Source organism: Crinia signifera, chromosome 5, assembly GCF_055691185.1.
Source record: "Crinia signifera chromosome 5, ASM5569118v1, whole genome shotgun sequence".
Classification (NCBI taxonomy): domain Eukaryota; kingdom Metazoa; phylum Chordata; class Amphibia; order Anura; family Myobatrachidae; genus Crinia; species Crinia signifera.
In genome coordinates this window covers 114725106-114742019 of record NC_139221.1, presented here as the reverse complement: position 1 = coordinate 114742019, position 16914 = coordinate 114725106, and the positions used below count along the sequence as shown (strand labels likewise).

The window sequence follows — 16914 nt, the reverse complement described above, 5'->3', positions numbered from 1 at the left end:
AGCTCATATTGTCGATCTCTTCTAATGTGTTGAATATTTCCATGTTCACCTTTTTTACCATATATACAGTATTTGTCTTAAAATTATTTATTTATAGATAAACTAAGTAAATGTATGCATATCCTAGTGTGTTACCTGTAGTGTATTCATGGAGTGAGGGCAAGTACTACTGTAATACAGAATTATGTGTAAGGGACACTACTACTGTTGGCACTATGTACTGTATGTAAACATTGCTACTACTCTGAATCAAGGGCACTGTGTGAGGTTTAATGCGAGTAAGAGTGTGCTACTTCGTGGCATAATTTGAAATAGGGGTACTAGTGTGTGGCAACGCCCCTTACTTGTGCAGCTACAATGCTTCCGATGTGCACTGCCCCTTTTTAAAGTATGGAAGGACACAAATCTATAGTTTTGGGGGGAGTTGTGGTGCCGAATACCCTAGCACCGGCCCTGCTTCTAACATTAGGTATGTTTGTGCATTACTGAAAAGGAACGTGTCCTATGTTTAGAGTGGGTGTGGAATGCCATGATTGCGAGCTATGGCTCTCGGTTTCATCACTGTGGGGACACGCCCAGCGCTCTGTGAGCTGCTGGCCATGCCCCTAGTCCCTCTCTCTCCCTTGAATAGATGCTTTGCACATGCATAAAGCATCTATTCAACACTGGGGTGCCTCCTAATTGCCCACCTACCGCGAGGCACTGCTGTCCAAAAAACCAGGACTGGAATGTGTGCCATGTGCCATCAGGCCATGTGTGTGTGTGTGTGTGTGTGTGTGTGTCTATGCTGCCAGAGAGGGTCCCAATATCTTCCTACTGTAGTTCTGCTTTTGTTAAAGACCAGTTCTTATAAAATCATGTGGATACTGCTGATGATCACATATGATTTTGCAGACAGATACTCTTAATGCTCAACAAATTAGCACCAATAATCATAATTTATAGTAGGGTTGCATTATTCCATATATTAAACAATTTATAATAATATAATAAAAACAGATAACAGTTACAGGAGTATATAAGCATATTGCGTTTTATAGATTTACAGTAGAAAATAAACTGAACGATCAGACAAAAAAAAAAATCACATACTTTTTGTTGCTACATAAAAACTGAAGAAACTTCCTAACAAGCTTTTAGCATTCCTGTATAATCGCTATACAGATGTTTTTCTCTTTCCATTCCGGCTCTGTGACACTGCTCTTTTGGGTCACTGCAAGAGTGGGGGGAAGAGGGCTTAGTGGTAGGGAAGACCGGAGAAGAAGAATTTTTAGAGGGGGGTTTCCAAATGTAATCCAAAATCTCCCACTGTAGCACATTGGAGTAAGTACCGGAGTCTAGAGAGTGGTAACAGCCATGTTATACACTGGATACTGTATGGAATACAGTATTAATATTTAACAGTACAGATGGTCAATAGTATAGGCTGTTTTAAACATTGAAATAAGATAATGGTCAGGAAATGTTTAAAACATATCATAATATAAAAATACACAAACATAATAGAACCAGTACTGCACTTTCTAAGCTCACAATCTCCCACATTTATGGTAAGGCTCCTGTCTCTTCCTGCTGCCAGCTACTCTCTGGTCCATTGCGAGGTTTGAGGACAGTAAATGTGGTAGAAGAAGCTGGTACACTGGGCATGTGCAGCAGCTCTGCTCTGTTCCTTAAACTGCATAAAGTGATGGCAGCTCTATTGATCATATTATATACCAATGCTATCGTTGTCATAATTTAAGGCCCCCCCCCTGTGTTTGCCTATGTGCATGCCATCTCAACATAAGAGCTTGCACATGACTGCTGGGTAAATTTACCAAATGTAAAGAGTAGAGAATAGAATTTGTAGAAGGGGGATCCTCCTATAGATCAAATGCAAAGGCAGCAGCAGGGCTTGTACAGTACTGTAATATGCCAGCATACTGAATGTATTTATCCTTCTCTCCACCACAGAACTGCAGCTCTTTCCAGACAAACCAGTGCAGTGGAGATACCGTACTGGATCATCTGTGTGGTGCATAACTGGAGTAGCTTCATCACATCTCCTAAAGATTTTCAATGTGATTTCTCTTCAGCATGTCCCTTATCAGGATATAAATTCTTCTCTAAATTTAAGAAACATTCCAGAACTTCAGAATTAAATACATATCTGTTGCAATCCCACTCTGTTTTTATTCACAAAAGCACTGCAAATTAAAATGATGTAATACAGCATATATTCAGGGGAAACTGAATTTCTGCATGCGGCCCCTAAAAAAAGGCATATTTGGGGACTATGCCACATCTATAATTTAATAAATAGCCCTATGAGACTCTTATATCAATAATAGTTGAATACACAATTATGATCTCACAATGATAATTTTTTTCTGTGAAGAAAAACAATCTTTCAAACATAGATATGGGACAATTACAAAAACCGCCAAGAGATATCTGATGACCAGACTATAAGGCCTGAACTTACATGTACCGCTGCACCCTCTTATCTATGCAACATAGCTCTGTATTTAACAATTATTCATTATTCTGCTTTTGATATTGCAATGAAAATATTAAAAAAATATTTGACAATCACTGGGAGCTCACAGTGCAGCCTGCAGTCCCTAATATTCTGTCACCCGCTGACCTGTTTATGAATGGGAGCCAGAGAGTGAGACTGAGGAACACACACACAGGAATGGAGCTGGTGGAGATGCTTCTAATGGTACAATACAGGTGAATATTTTGAAACAAACAATTCTGATCTCTTGTGGTAGACTTTGTTAAAAGTGGTGTAATTACACAACAGCTACAGTATATACTATTAGTCATGAGAAAATATCAGTTTTTCACCAGGCTCTCCAATGTGAATTGGCCGGTAAAAAAAAAAGAAGGTACTTGTATACTATCATGGCTCCCATCGCATGCCATATGTAATGGAATGCGATGCGTTTTTACCGGGTTTTAATGCATTTTTGAGAAAAATCGCATGCGATCGCATGTGATCGCATGCGATGCGATGCTATTTTTCACAAAAATCATGGATATGTGTTCAAATCATGTGAAATGCACCACAAATGTCATTTTTCACACTGCATCACCCCCACTATCAACGCCAACCCGAAGTGTGGCGAGCGCCGGCGGTACGTGTCCTACGACCTTTTCATACCCCCACTATCCACGTCGGCGTGGAGTTGAGAATAGAAAGTGTGGCGAGCACAATGAGCCACGAGCCCGAAGCGTGGCGAGTGCAGCGAGCCCCGCGAGTCGCGGGCTTCACAGGTATCCACGTCCCCTCGCGGGCTTCACAGGTATCCGCGTCCGCTCGCCACGCTTCGGGCTCGGTGGCTCGCCACACTTTCTATTCTCAACTCCACGCCGACGTGGATAGTGGGGGTATGAAAAGGTCGTAGGACGCGTACCACCGCCGCTCGCCACGCTTCGGGTTCGCGTTGATAGTGGGGGTGATACAGTGTGAAAAATGACATTTGGGGTGCATTTTATATGATTTGAACACATGTCCATGATTTTTGTGAAAAATGGCATCGCATCGCATGCGATCACATGCGATTTTTTCCTGTACGATGCCCATCGTGGGAGCCGTGATAGTATACAAGTACCAAAAAAAAAACCAAGTTATATGAATACACTGCAGCTGAAAACAAAAACAGGCTACTTTTGGGGATTTTACCTCGCCTGCCTGAGGCCAGTGAAATGATATGCCCCATAAACTGACTTATCAATGCTAATAAGCCTATGACCCATGATCAGCGATTACAATCATAGGATACCCCATAAAGTGACCAGGAATAAGTGAGCACATTTCTTAAAAAAAATTGTACTACCATTCAATCCATCATTCCCATAGCAATAGAGTTAATTCACATGCAATAATGTAGACCCATCTGCTCATTGATGGCACCATTATTAATATGTCACAATTAAACATTGCCTAGAGCAGGCATAGGGCTCTGCTTGGTAAGATGTTCTGCACAAATAATGCCTTTTCAACATGCTAGAACCTCTCCGAACTGGAGAACCGTTGCACGACCTGTAAACCCAGTGATGTGTGGCACTCTGGTTACAAATAATCGTCAAATACCCTGAAGTATGTATGTCTTCTTGTACAGATCACACCCTCGACCTAAGCTGAGCAAACTAGTTTCAAAGGAACCCACTAACAATTTTTAGTGCCCACTGGCTATCTATTAATTTTGCAGGTGGGAGCACTATTCGAGCATATACTGGCTGGTAGTGTTGCCTATCGCTAGACTACAAATCATTTTATAATAAAAAGATCCATCTGTGTGTTAGGTGTTCTCTAACTGCCAAAACAAGGCAAACCACAGTACATGTATTATTCATTTGTGTTCATGGATTGGAGGTGTGGGCATGCAATCGCTCCAGGCTTCTGGAAAACTTCCCATAAAATAACAAAAAGTATATATATGTGAGGCCTCTAGAAACAAACATAACTGGGCCACAGCAGCACAGTTTTAACCCAACACAATCAGTGAGGTTTCTGTATACACACAATGACATCACAAGCCATCTAAATCATTTACAGCGATATGTATAGACTTTCTGTGCTCTGTATACTGCAGAACAGTAGCTGGGAACAGGCAGTATTTGTCTTCCCAATTGGAGATACTTTATTTTGATGAAGTTCATTTATTCTCCAGCAGAGGGTAGCAACTTCAAATCATATTTATTATCAAACTTCCATTTTTGTTCAGTTTATTTTTCTATTTCTCACGCCAAACTGTGTATGTAGGGTTTCAGACGTAATTCAATCCTCTGAGAACACTGTTGTTAGGAAATCAGTGTACCAGTTGTGCATGGTTTCTTTAATGCATCATCAGTTTTTGCTTTATCTTTATGTAATAATGTTAGTCATTGTATATAAACTACAGATGTTTCATCCCACAAACATGTTGCACATGCGGGCGCATCACGATCCCGGGTCTGATGCATTCACATTAAACCCGGGTCACCCATTATACAGAAGGTAACCTGGGTTTAACCTTTCTTATAACATGAGTCTAAATGCCGGGTTGGTCGACCCAGGTTATTCGGTGTGGTACATTTACACCGCACCTCAATCCAGGTGGATGTGTGAATCAGATTTTGGCATATTAAACCGATTGAAACTAAAGATTCTGGGCAGGATCCACTAAAGGAAAAATGTGGTAAAAACCCCGTTATCAGGGTTTTTACCGCATTTTGGTATGCAGGAAAACCCGAATGCCGGGTTTTAGCTGTGGAGCTGGCGATACCCCATAGAAGCCTATGGGCTTCTTACTGCGACCCGCCGCTGCCCCGCATGGACCCCAGCCCCCCCTCACAGCCTCCTACTGTGTAGCCTGGACCAGTGACCTCCTCCTCCCTAGCCCCTACTTCCCCTTCTGGGTGCAAGGAGGAGGAGAAGGCCTGCAGCAACAGCCGGGCAGGAGGAAGGGGGAGAACCGCAGGGGACCCGCTCACCCCTGCTGGTTGCTCTGCAAATGACAGCTGATACCGCAAGAGCTGCCCTTTGCGATACTGACTGCATATGTTGCTGTGGTAGCCGTCGGAGGGGGGCGGTAAGGGGCTACGGATGGTAGTGCATCCCGCCCTCTATGAGTTCCTAGTGATTAGATGGATTACATTCTCATGTATAGTGTCTCCAGTTCATTGAGTGGTGTATCCACGTTTTGTAGACAACAGAAACACCTTTGAATTATTAATGTATATTTGTTCTGTCTACAACCACTTACCTCAAAAGACCTACAGTTATTTTATTCCAGACCTAAAGCAGACATTATCTAAACAATGATTCAAGTATGACTCAACTTACAGCATTCACTGTGGCAGGTCTGTAGTCTTTATGCTTGGCTATCCTTCCCAGTGCCGGTAACAGCAACGGTGAAGACTTTCAGAGCAGTTTCCAGCGCCCTCTTTAGTCACATAAATAAATACCTAAACAAAGAAAACAAAGCAAGAGATAGTTACATGTAATTGCATATTAACATATGAGTGGCAGCCGCCAACAGATTGTCATTGCTGTACCAAATGCATTTTGAATGAGAGTTCTGAAGGCAGTACCTATTGTTCTGTTCACAGCTATAAGCAATCTATCAATGAAAGCAAGGGATAATACATATAAAGGGTCCCCTTGTACTGGGCCTTCCATTCTAACCCAGCACACTGTGTACCCAACAGCTTGCAACATAAGCTTCAGCCTTCAGAACCAGATCTTTCACAGATTACACCAGGAAATACAATAATATTTAGTAGCTTGGAATCAAAGCTAATGACTATCTAATGACTATCTAATGAATAGTTTGATTTCACACTACCTGAACATGTAGATACTGTACACAGAACATATGATAATAATATAATGATTCAAAAGACATCCGCTGAAATGACATTGCACCACTCCTCCAGTTTGCAGCTTGGAAAAAGGCATGAAGTGTAGAATATATTTTACCATAGTTCAATGGATCCCATACTGGGTGCAGTGGCATCCGAGGGAGCTGACGGGCACTTGCAAGGCTAACACGTTTGTGTGGTAACTGCAAGTTTTACGGTATGTGGGCAAACAGAAGTGGAACCCTTTCTATCGCCACATAATGTAAGGATGACCACATGCACAATATACTTTATTCATTGTTCTGGAATCACTCTTATACTGCAGTTCATGGATTATCAAGGACTACACACAATAGCGCATTAATAGTACCTTGGGCCTTGTTTGTTCTCCAAAACCCCACATAACCATAATTGCAAGAGAAAGTTGGATCACGCATGGAAAATTCTAAGCATGGGGGTTGGGACTATGTCGGGACAGGATACATACTGAATTACAAAGCAAACAAAGCAGAGGGCATGGGACTAATGGTGGCCTACACACATAGCTATTTTGACTAGATTGTTTAGAAAATGACCCTACATCGCTGTGTGTGTAGGGGCCAGCGACAACGGTGCGTGGCCCCGTGCAGTGTTATCGCCGGTAGAATGAAGAATGAGCAGATATCGCTAGTGTTCTCTCACCGGGGAACACTGGCGCTGTCAGCTTGCTCAGTACACATCGCTGACAGCTCGCACTGTGTGTGGGCTGTCAGCGCTGAGTGCTGACCGGACCTAGCATATAGCAAGCCTACACACATTGGCAAAGTGAGAGGGTCATGTTCAGAGATTGGAAATGGAGGGATGGATAAGGCAGGTTGGGCATTAACAGAGTATGAAGGGGAAGGGATGCAGCAAGGCAGGGGGGATTGGAGCAGCGGGCCGTGTTTGTGTGTGTGTGCGTGTAAAAGTGAGCAAATGGTGGCTCTCCTGTGCATTATTCCAAGTGGACCAGTCACATGTAGGAAAGTCCAGACACTCTGTTGTAATCCACCAATGACTACATATATCGAAATATATTCAATACAGTAACACAATTTTATTTCCCCATAGATTGCAATTGTAGTTTGAGGTTTTATATGCAAATGTAGTTAATCAACTTCCCATGATGCACTGCCCAGCAACGCAGTGTTGGAATGTGAATTCAGCTTAAGCCGGACACCACATAATATGATAAATATGCCCACTGGTCAGACCATCTGCTGCATTCATGAAACATTCATCAACTTCTATATTATGGAGGCTATACTGTACATCGCTATTATAATTATAAGGTCCTTCTGGTTAACATGCAAGAAAATATGGGTGGATATATGCGAACATCAAGATTTTTCTGATCTTAAATCATGGAAAGGGGCAGAGTGAAGGCGGTCATTTTATTTTTGTTGCAGCCCTTCAAAATATTGGTCAGCTACTGTACATGGTTTTTGCTATTCAATTATGAGACATGAGAATTTTAGCCAGGAAAATATCTATAGGTATTAAAGCAGCTTTTATATTGCAGCCTCAGAGCAGGTGAAAATATAGTAACATTTAGTATTTTAAGGAAATTTGTTCAGAAAATTTAGCTCCCCTCCCTTCCAAATGACTAATTAAGCAAATGGAAATTTCCAGTTAGCCTAATTGGGCTAAACAGGATATATCCTTATTGGAGAGACATTCAACCTGATTTTTTTTTAATTCATTTTATTTTTTGGCTTAAACAGTTTTTTTCTGTGTGTGTGTGTGTGGGGGGGGGGGGTAAACCAATTTTTTTTTTTGCATTAACATTTTAATGAAAGAAAAAAATGTAATCCCATTTGTTATAATAATACGGTGAAATATTGCTATGTATAAGAAAGCATTAAAAGATGGTTGATCAAGGTTTCAAACATTAAGATGGGAGTTCTATTGAAAATAGCAACCAGTTTGTACTATGTTTTAGAAGGTGCTAAATAAATAAGTATAATCTGGTTGCTATAGGCAACATCTCATCTGCAACAGAAATCCCATTTTAGTAAATTTACCTCTAACAATCAAGTTATTAGGCTTCGATATGATTTATTTGAAATTTTTTAATGAAATCAATTTTAGAATAAACATAATTAAAACATACAACAGAAATTTCAGAGTAACAAACAAAAAACTAAAGGAGCACTGGATATGTCACTGGCATTAAACATTTGAATAAAGACACTAGTTTAAATGGCTTTTCAGTAACCTGTCTGTTTCGAAGTTTCGAATGAACTAAACCAAAAGAAGAAATTATAATTTTCTACGCTATCTGAAAATGATTCAGCAGTCAGAAGCTGTTCAATAATGGGAAATACGTTAGGAATAAGGAATGTTGGGTCGAAGCTTGATGCTAAGCAGACTTAGCACCGCTCTTATCTGACTCACCTCCCTATGGCCCTTATTCTGGTTGGTGCGGTAATATCCGCGTGCATTCATCCCGCCGATGTTTTGTGTCTGCGCATGTGCAGAGGCGTCTCTGCGCATGTGCGAGCGGGGCGAACGGCCAAATCCCGCATGAAATGTGAACACTCCGAACAGGGGGTGGTGAGGGGCATGAAGGGCTATTTGGGCTCATTACCATATGCATACGCCCCGCGTTTCATGGGCATTCCTATGCAAACGCTGGGCGTACGTATGGTAATATGGCCGTGACGCACGTGTAGGGGGCGGACATATGACATCGCCGGATGTCAGCTGGCCGCCCAGATCCCTGCTTTTGCACGGAGAAATGTCCGTGTGGTCTGAGGTTGCGGGAGCTGGTGGAGCACTCGGTCCTGCATTCGATGGTTTGCGACCATCGAATGTTGGGGGAGGTTCCCTGAGATGGAGGAGGCGTATTCCGTGAGAAATACACGTGCGGTCCGTTCGGCCAGCTTCTTACCGCGTACGGACGGAGTTGGCGATCCGTATGGAAGGCGGGGTTTCGCACGCACGGTCCTGGCCGCATATTCGGATCCCGCGGGTGGTGAGGTCTTGCTGCACATCAGATGAAGGTGCTGCTAATGACCAGTATGCTGGGAGTTGCAGATCTTACAATAGATCTTATGTGAAATTACACATAGAAGATCTATTGTGTGTTCGGAGAGATGCCGGGAAAATCGCTAGATGACTTGAATCTGATGCTGGTCGTTCTGATGTATGAGCAGCTTCAGATAATGACCACAAGCAAAAAGTATCTGGAACACCATCAGGGATTCCCGTATAATAAGCTTTTTTTTTTAAGTTGTCACCGTGTTGTCTCTATAGTCACAACATATTAAAAAACCCATTTGGTTTAAACCAGCCAACCCTGTAAGGAGGCAAGACATAAATAATCATATTATGATATTTGGGGTAACATGGTAAAAGGACCAAAGTGATATTTAAGGGCTGTTAGAATGAAAGCATACAGTAACAGCACAATCAGCATTACTAAGTAAAGCATTTGAGTGCAAAACTTCTTTCTCATTAGGTGGTCATATGACAACACAACATAAGCTTAGTCTGATTTATATACTGTGCGAATACTGCTCACTATTTCAAAATCTACAATGGGCTACTTTTATGACATACAATAAATATTAGCTGTTTGTGTGGCAGCCAGATGCCTACCTTACTGCTGCAGCCATTACGTACTGGTCGCTTTGTGAAACTGAGCAGTTAAAAACAAAGAATAAAATCTTGTACCAGTTTGAGATTTCCGATTGTTCCCGAGCTTTTGCAAGACCCCCCCCCCCACCACCACCACCACCCTATTATGGCTACCAATACGGTCCTTATTTACTGATCATGTCAACTGTCACTGGCATTGGGTCAGTAGCAAGGCCAGATGACTGAGCGTAAGTGGGAATTTTATTTTATCTTGAAAGTGTAATGTATATATGAAAACATATGCAATTGAGAACATATGTTATTTTGTATGGTTTACATTTCTGCTGAAATTTGATTGAGTATGGAAAGCGAATAATAGTATAAGAAACGACATTCTTCTAGTATAAATGTAAAAAAAAAAAAAAAAATAAGATGTTGTAGAATACCGCCAAGGAGCACTTAGAAAATGTTCTATCGCCGGATAAATAATATCCTGCATGCAGGATAAATATAGTCAGATCGCCAGCCAGTGCCAGTGTTCTCACCGGAGGACACTGGCCCTGACAGATTGCACAGCGCTGTATGCTGAGCGATCTAGCATCGTTCAGCACAGTCACCCTGTGTGTAGGCCCCATTACACTATGGCCATATTTCACATTATCTTCAGCACAATCTTTAGGACATGATGCAGATAAAAAGACTCAAGACTCACGTCAAGTTATATTATTCAGAATGCATGGAAGCGGTACACACATAATGGTGGCTAAAAGGAAAACATATACAGCACCACTACCTCACACTGCATTTCACAGCAAATGTAATGTCATGTGCACTCTACAGTTTGCATTGGTGACACTAAGGGCAGTATTCAATGAGAAAAATGACGACGTACAGCGAATCCTGTTTAGGATTCGCTGCACATTCGCCACTGCCCGCCGCATTCCGGAGCCACGCCGGCTCCAGTATTCAATGAGTCAGGGGCTCGCTGCCCCTGACCGGCGAATTTTAACTCCTGCAGTGGATGCCGCAGGGAGCCTGAGGACAGCGGCTGGCAGGGAGATGGAAGTCTCCCTGCCTGCCCCAGAAGTTTGTGGGGGGGATGGGGGGGGGGGGGGGGGGGGAAGGTGGGCTCCCCGGTGCCAGGCAGCACAGGCTGCCCCCCGGGAGAGCCAGCAGGGAAGCAGATATTCACTGCACCCGATCGTGCATATGGTAATGATCGGGTGCAGTGAATATATGAATATCTAATGAGCGGCTCGGCTCCGGCCCCCTGCTGGCTGCTCGTGTAAAAAAAAAAATATATATATATACATATATTTTTTTTTTATTAAATATATATTCATGTGCTTACAGCACATGAATAAAAATAGCATGCCCCGCCTCAGAATAAAATTCATGATTTTTTTACACCAAATGTAAAAAACAAAACACTTTATTTTAAAAGTTCACATTCCACTTCACCATAAAAAGATAGCGATTGCTACTCGGTGAATCATGGTGAAAAAAACCCTTGAAATGTATTCGCCATCTGGTCATTGAATAGGGTGATTCACCGTTTTAGTCAAAAATTCGATGTACAGCACGAAAATAGCACAAAATCGCCAGAAAACATGGCGAATTAGGCTTATTGAATACGGCCCTCAACAAGAGTGCTAGATTAATATATTCATGGCCTGCTTTCACTATTTGTTTCCATTGTTGGACTGATCAATCACCTCACAGATAAAGGGGAAAGGTTTTAAAGTCTGATTATTTCAAATGTACATTTAATGGTACTTGAGGAAATTCTCTCTTTTATTACACTGGATGCATCAACTATTCAGATCCCCATATGTTCCCTATTTTATAGTGTCAAATTATAATTACAATGTTGTAGAGATGAAAAAAAATGGTAATCCATGGGCACTGAACATTAGCTGTAATGTGAGATCTGAGTATAATTATTCTGGTTTAAGGAAAGCAATGCACAGTAAGTGCCTCAGCTGTTGACGGAACATCTGCACAGTTAAAACATTCATGACTATTCTGAATGTCAACATTAACTTGTTTTTAAAAAAAGAACAATAATCACCTTTGTATGATGGCCCATTGATAGACATATATGAATTCATGCACTTTTGTGTTTAATAGGGCTTGGGATTTCATTTCCATACCGCAGATCTGCTGTTCTACAGAAACAAACCTTGTATGCGGCCACACTCACAATAGAAACACTTCAATTCAGAACACATTGTTGCAGGACTATAATATATATGTGGTGATCAGCCTCTTGCCAATCACACAATTTATTCTGCAATGCAGAGCAGATACACATTTCATAGGGAGTTCATTAAAGGCAAATATTTCTGCTCAACGTGAGCTAATTATCGACCGTACTGAGCTGACAGTAATCAGTCTGAAATGGGCAGATAAAGGTCACTTGTCAACAGACTTGTACATGCTACATATTCACACATGTATTTGGGATACATACTAATTACATACTAATTACCGGTGGTGGGATACATACAGGGCCAGCGCTACCCACTCAGCAGCTCCTGCAAAGCAGGGAGGCGCCATGCTGAAAAGGCGCTGTCTTCCTCCCTGCTCTGCTAAAGCTGCCTTAGCCCTCACTGTCACTGCCTCCTGCACACCGCCTGCAGAGGCTGTCTGACAGCGGGTGGGCGGCAGTATAAAGAGCTGCTCCCTGCACACACTGTCCTCCTCCTGCAACCTGCCCCCTCTTCCTCACGAACACTTGCGCTGAGGCATGAAGCGCTGTCTGTGAATGCCTGGATGACATGTTATGTCTGGATCCGCCCCCTACCCATTGCTCCGTGCATCTGTCAGCTATCAAACAAATGACGAACAGGCAGCAGCGCCGCCCTTCCTTCCCTCTTCTCAGTGTGCTGTGCCAGTGCCACTGCCAGTCCTCAACACTCTGCCCCCTCTATCTCCTCTCCTCTTCTTCCATCTCCTCCTTCTCTCCCCTCCTTTCCCCCTCAGTCACGAGAGGGGTGTAATGGCGTCCTCAACGTTCTGCCTACGCAGATAGAAGAGGAGGGACTGCACAAGAGTTAAACAGCAAAATATCTGTGAGTCTTTTATTATACATGTTTATAACAATTTTTTTAATAATTGTAGATTTTTTTTAAATATTAATTTAGACACTTTTTAAATAATGGGCTGGGTTATGTGCCTAAAGGTGGCCATACACACTGCAATAGCAGCGTGCGATGCGATGTGCGCTCCTGCGGGCATCGCACAGTACAAAAAGTATGTGCTGCACATACTTTTTGTACTGCATTCGGATCGCATTGCACATACATTGCATGCATTGCGATGGTGTATGTATACATGTACATGCACCCGTGATACTCCATAGGATCACATGTTGCATGCGCTCCCACAATCGGGCTGCAGCTTGTTGCAATGGCAATGTGAAAGGGCGCAAAATTTATGGTTTGCAGGAGGGCGCCGGTATTGGCCCTGGATACATATAAAATTACCGGCGATACATCTCAGTAGTGTAAGGTCACCTTAAGAGGTGTGGCTAACAATATATACCTGAAACAGTGGAATAATAATTGTAGCACCAGGGACTATTTTAAGGCAGACATATTATTAGCCATCAGTTATAATGCTATAGGTAATTTCAAAAGCGTGGTACACAGGTATGAGCACAGACATTGGAAGATAAAGAAACCTAATTAGTCATCATAGAAACACCAAGACAGCGAGCTACTGGCAAACATGACTGTCCTAAATCATTTACATTATCAGGATCTCCTTTAGTTCCAAGACTGTTCTACTGCATGGTCAGTCTTAAGGTTATCCACCATATTGGTATGTGCCTACATTTTACCATAGAAAAATAGCAGCCATTTTTCTATGGTATAATGCTCAATGCTGGGCACAGACTGTAAACACTTGTTTGTTCTGCATTCCAGTAGATCAAGGGTGCTCAAACTAGATTGCTCTGGGGCCCCGTCAGACAATAAAAAATATTACAGGACCCCAGCAAGTTACTAGTGAATGGCCGCCACATGTGTGGTCAGTGAAGTGACCGCTTTGTGACAGGGAGGCAGTGGGTAATGGGGGGGGGGGGATAGAAAAGGGTGACAGGGGGATGGAAGAGGGAAGCAGTGGGTGTTTACTTAATGAGTTATACCCTGTCCCCCCTCCACAGGCAACATTAGCCTGATTATCAGCAACACAGAGCCGTAACCCCATGCTGAGGTGGTCGGGACCCACTTTGGGGTCAGGACCCACAGTTTGAGAACCGCTGCAGTAGATCTTTGGAAAGCATCCCTGTTTTTGGTGTGATGGCAATGACCTGGCATTCCCCTGCAGAACCCTGCATTGCAGATCATAATAGTTCCATCAATTATGGCATAACATAACACTATCGCTACAATACAGCACTGTTGGTAAAAGGTTTTCCTTGGGGTAACCCAGTGCTAGAATTTTTAAAATCTAGCTGGACTGTCATGACCAAAGAAATGCGTTATTATGACACTTATGTTCATAATCTTTTATTTCAGAAAGATTAATCATCCAGCTGATGGCTTCTCGGTCATACAAATCATTTGTTATCATTGTCTATTTGGCAGTTACAAATTCTAGTCACTGTTTTGACACAGACTATGCAGATATGAGAAAGCTGGCACCAGCTGCTTCTAGCCATCAGGGCCTGATTAAGGGTTCCAGGTGCCCTAGGCTAAGACACATGTAGCTTCGAAGTCAAAGTCGATAGCTGCAGGCAGCGGAACGGTCAGCGATGCTGACCATTCATAAATTAGGCAGGAGGCAGGCGCGCAGTACGAAATATCGTCCCTGTGCTATGCCTCCTGCCCACACCGCCGCACGCTAGACACCCGCTCAGCGGGTGTCATAAGATCAGGGGAAGCGCTATCCCCTGTCTTAACGCACAGGGATAGCGCATATTCCCCTGATCGAATGTTAAGAAATCTACCCCAGAATCACAAGTGAAGTCATTAGCTCCACCTGTGGATCTTTTAAAATGTGTGAGTGTGTAATGAGTGCACCTGTGCAGCAGCTAGGTTGTCTGGAAAATGTGAACTGTTGGTAGCTCTCGAGGACTGGAGTTGGCTACCACTGCTCTAAATGGTGCTAAATAAGAAGCAGAGTCTGATTGGTTGCTATGGCCAACATCCCATCTTCAGTAGAACTCCCATCATAGTATATTTACCTCATTGTGTTTGTGTTCTGGAACAGACAGATGCTTTCTGAATGGAGAGAACACAGCTAATGCCTAAGCTAAATGCTGCATTTCTAGCTCACTTGTATTCACTATTTAAGATACCCCAAGGCAGGCAATTAACTGAAACAAATATTACAATATATATCACTTTTTACAACATAGTTACAGGGCTGATGAAATTCAAAAGAAATATTGGCACAGAGTTCTACTTTATGTAACATATAACCAGGTGAATTATAAACTTTGCACTTACAGGGCTGTTGCTCTAGAAGAGCCAGCGAAAAAGACTCCAGGCAAAGATTTACCAATTACTGTAGATCTCATAAGGCGATCTATCATTACTTCCAGGCTCTAGCACAGACTAGCAGCTCTTTCACTGAATTGAAAAATCAACTGAATTCCTTGGTCAAATAAAAACATCTCTGGATCAGATGTGTGATAGAGGTTACTCCGCATGATAAATGGATAACCAGGGATTGCTTTAATAACCAAGAAGAACAGCAGAATGTGAGACAAAATAGTATTAATGTAGAACAACATAGGAACATGCAGGGCCGGCGCCACCACTAGGCAGCCTAAGGGCTGTTTCACACAGTACGGTTCCTGCCGCACGGTGAAATCCCGTACGGTCAGGGAGCCGCGCCGCACTCAGAATTTTATAATGGCAGGGATGGCCACAGCCCGGCAGCCGTCCCTTCCAGTGGGGGGATCCGGCTGCAGCCGTGCGGCCGGGCCGTGGCCGTCCCGTGTGAATGGACACAATAGTGTCCATTCACAACTGCTGAGTGCGGCACGGCTCCCTGGCCGTACGGGATTTCACCGTGCGGCAGGAACCGTACTGTGTGAAACAGCCCTTAGGCATTTGCCTAGGGCGCCGGCCACTGGAGAGCGGAAGAAAGGAGCAGGAGGTCCCGTCCCCCCCATGGAGGTAAGCAACTCTACCTCCTTTTCAGATGGACAACCTGCATAAAGTGAGTCTCCCGGAGGAAGAGCAGATCTCCTCCTTTACAGTTGAGAGTAGTAAGAAGTTCACGTGTCTGAGGGCTATTGAGGCTTTACATAAATTTATTCTTCGAATGAGTATTTATGTTTTGCTAAAGATACATACTTATGTGTGTACCACTGCAAAGCTCGTTACAGCTTGTAGGTGAGCCCAGTCCATATCATGGGGAAGCGGTCACTGCTGCCGGTGATGTATGTAGCAGAACAATAATTAATTCTATGACAAATATATTCCTAAATTTTATACTTCTATTTTTGATACCACAGGACCAAATAAAACAACATTATACAGTGTAACTTTTACCCCTTTTACACCATCTAGCTGGCCCAAACCTAGGATTTGGACCTGGCTCCAATACGGCTTGTGACCCCTTCTACACAGGTGTCCCTACCTGACATAACGCCAGGCGGGTGGGTGTCACCGGAGGTGGGGCCTGTGCCAGCTTTTCCATTGCAATGAACCTGTCCCGGGTTGCCAGGGACCAGGGTTACCAGTTTACACTAGACCGCAATCCGGGTTGAACAGAACGCTTGCCAGGTTCAAATGTCAGACCGTTTACACTGCCTGCAAATTCGGGTTTTTACGTGCTTCCGTGCATAAACCCGGGTTATTAGGAATGGTGTAAAATTGTGGTGTAAGAGTTTGAAAATAACTTAAATTCACAACTCAATGATCACAGTCTTTCACAATGATGACAATTACAGAGAAAGTCAACTGTATGCACATAAGTGGCACATGGCATGCATCTCACAGTGTAAGCGAGTCGCAAGACTGA

The 16914-nt window shown here is 43.1% G+C and overlaps 1 protein-coding gene across 3 annotated transcripts in view; it reads right to left on the bottom strand.

Annotated features, from left to right (window-relative positions):
* ATXN1 (ataxin 1) overlaps window positions 1–16914 on the bottom strand; it is a 309499-nt gene that overhangs the window by 58224 nt on the left and 234361 nt on the right. For all 3 annotated transcript variants that reach the window (XM_083187879.1, XM_083187877.1, XM_083187878.1), the window contains exon 5: window positions 5816–5937. The gene's annotated coding sequence lies outside the window, so the exon portion shown is untranslated. The remainder of the gene's footprint in view (window positions 1–5815; window positions 5938–16914) is intronic.